Source organism: Theobroma cacao, chromosome 10 (assembly GCF_053813885.1).
Source record: "Theobroma cacao isolate CCN51 chromosome 10, ASM5381388v1, whole genome shotgun sequence".
NCBI classification, from domain to species: domain Eukaryota; kingdom Viridiplantae; phylum Streptophyta; class Magnoliopsida; order Malvales; family Malvaceae; genus Theobroma; species Theobroma cacao.
The window spans coordinates 8,032,531-8,035,568 of record NC_142648.1 but is presented as its reverse complement, the minus strand read 5'-3'; the positions used below and the strand labels follow the sequence as shown (position 1 = coordinate 8,035,568).

Genomic DNA, 3,038 nt, shown 5'->3' with positions numbered 1-3,038 from the left:
GTCAATCAAGAAGAAAGATCATATGGTTGATACAAGTGGGGGAGAAGATGACAAGCTCGACTCTATAAAAATATTTATCATGACATACATGTGATGGATAGTATGTTTGCATGCTAGGAGAGTTTCGAAAAATTTACAAAAGTCGATATTGTACCTAGAGGTACAATAAAGTTGATTTAAACCTCGAACTAGATCAAATAGAGAATTTACAATGAAATTAAGAATTTTAAAGTCCCAGAATGGGTTAATATGGTGATTCGGAGTTCGATGATCAATTTGGAGTCAAACTGGAATTTTCGCTATCCAGGGGCAAAATGGTCATTTACCACTTGGGGACAAAATGGGAATTCTTAGAAAAGATTTTTGGCCCCATTTGACTTATTGGAGTAAGATTTGAGGTTTAGAAGTGAAAAATTTTAATTTCGGGATAATTTGGAGTAAAAGGGTAAAATGGTAATTTTACCATTCGAAATCGAAAATTTAATTTTTTGAAAGGATTTTGATCAAATTTAATTATTTGGAGTGTGAAATGAGTATGAGGAGTGAAAATTATGCATTATGGAAAATTTTCAATTTTTGGGGTAAAAATGTAATTTTTGAAAAGTTCAGGGGCAAAAGTGTAATTTTGAAAAATTTGCTCCACCAAAACTTTGGAAAAATCTGGAAATATCACTTAAGACTTGGATAAGTCAAAGGGAATGCATGGTGAAAGAAAATAGGACAAGTGGATGGCTAGAAAAAAGAAATGAATTAATAAAATATTTAAAATATGAATAAAATAATATTATTTCATTAAACAATAAAAATGCATAAAAAAAATCAGCCCACCCATTCTTCTTCTTCAACATTCGGCCAAGCAAGAAACAAGAGAGAGAAAGGAGAAAACAAAACCCTAGAGAGAGAAAATCAAAGAAAAAGTGTGAATTTTCAAGGAAATTAAGTGAAAAAGGTGAGATTTTTTCTATTAAGCTTGAGTTTTCTTATTCCCAAGCATTTCTCTTTATTTTCCATGATTAAATTACATGTTTTCATGATGAATTCAATTATGAAAAAATGGGTTAGGAGAGAGAAAGTTGTTGGATTTATTTGATTTTAATTTATGTTAGTGTTTTTAGTTAGTTTAGCATATTTAGAAACAAAACAACAAGAAAAGAATTTATTTTCTCCCCCAACCATTAATGGCTGAATTTACCATGTAGTGAGTGAGGATGAGTTTGATTTTATTCTAGGAGAATTGGTTAAGGAATAATGAATTATGAGCCTAGAAAAATAATGGGAATTTTCGGAGCAAAAATACGAATTTTTACCCACTAGGGGTATTTTCGTAATTTTCTGTTGGGACAGATAATTTGCATCACACTGAGGGACATTAAGTTAATTTGGGTGCAATTGAGGTATAGAAACTGAAAAGAATTAAATTGGAGTTTAAATGAACTCGTTAGGAATTTAATCGGGTGATAAGACGAATTAGGCTAATACCGGATTTAGATAGTTACCAGTGCATTTTTGCATTCCATATCATGCATTGGTAGTCCAAATTAGTTTAATTTTGATTTAGTACCAACTTAGTGAAATTCTCGATTTTGTACTGTGTCAAGGTGGTGAGTCCTCCAGTAAAGGCAAGGAAATTGCATCCGAGGACCAGTAGACAGAGTGCTTCGAAAGTCTGCATTCTAGACATAGTGAGTAAATTTATTATCGTCTTAATTATCTAGAGCAGTTTTATACAACTGTGTGATTTTATGAAAAATGGGTTTAAATGGTAAATTGTTATGTTTTAAGGGAAATTGTGATTTTATAAAATGATTTTATAAATTTTCTAGAAAATCGAATATTGGTTTTGAAAATAGAGTAATTGGAGACTGCTAGTTTGTGTTGCAAATTTATGGTTTTGAATTGAATGGCTTATGACAATAAATGAGCATGAATGGCTAAACTGATTTTGGTGTTATAATTATTTATACTGTGTATTCAGCCTTGAGAGGCTAGGTTGCGATAAATTGCCATGTCATGCTAGAATGAATTTTATTGATTGGTGGATTATATATTAATTATTTACTGCAGAGGGGGTTCCGTGGACCAGCCTATTAGAGGGGCACGGTAAACTCCATTATATTATTACCTCGAACGGAGAGGCGCGTAGGGTATCTCCTGGGGTATAGCTTAGGGTTCACTTCACGCCAAACCACCACGTGAAGGGGAACTCAGCCAACGCCAAGGAACGGCTGTATTTTTCTCAAACAAAAATATATTTTAAGTGTATACAAAATTTTAACAGCCTTGGCGGACTCGGTTAGATACCCTGCGCAAGGTATCACCGAGTATGAGTTTTGGCACGAGCCAAAGTTTAAAGAAATTCATAAGCCAAGTTGATTACTCGATTTTTATGGATTGATTTTATTTGGTTGAAATGAGTTGAATGGTAATGAAATTACAGTGTGATGATTTATTTTAATTGTCTCCATTTACTCGACTTTAGATAGTTTAGATGGTATCTGTTTACTCACTGGGATTTTATAATCTCACCACCCTCATTTCCTCACATTTCAGGCTCAAGGAATTTCGTAGTTAGCTGACTTGAACAAGGACCTTCATTTGGACTCGAATCGGTAAAAGCTGTAGGTTTCCAGCTTCCGATGCATTTTGGATAGATATGGGCCCACGTGTCACTGTAAAAGAAATTTTATGCTTTGGTTATTTGCTTTATAGTATATATGAATATAATTATCTTTTACGCTATAAGAATTATGTACCGATAGTTTTATGAAAATTATTTTACAAGAAAATAGTTTATTTTATTGAATATTTTTATCATATTCAAATGGTCAAATTTTCACTTCAAATGAACGTTTTAGATACTTAATTTTTTTTTATCATTAAATATATATTTTCGGCTTACCTACTACATTTTTAGCAAGTTTCGAGGTTTTCGACAAAAATGACGAAAATGTCCCTGTGAGCCAAAAAAAAACATGTTATGTTATGATTTGAAAATGATTTGTAATCCTTCGTATTTTGATTATTTGATAACTATTGCT

The 3,038-nt window shown here is 32.1% G+C and overlaps 1 long non-coding RNA gene across 1 annotated transcript; it reads left to right on the top strand.

Moving 5' to 3' along the window:
- The first annotated feature begins 677 nt into the window (after positions 1-677).
- On the top strand, positions 678-2,822 carry LOC148760342 (uncharacterized). Its single transcript, XR_016023211.1, has 3 exons — positions 678-949; positions 1,599-1,682; positions 2,551-2,822. It is a non-coding gene; the product is annotated as an uncharacterized LOC148760342 (long non-coding RNA).
- The last annotated feature ends 216 nt before the right edge of the window (positions 2,823-3,038 follow it).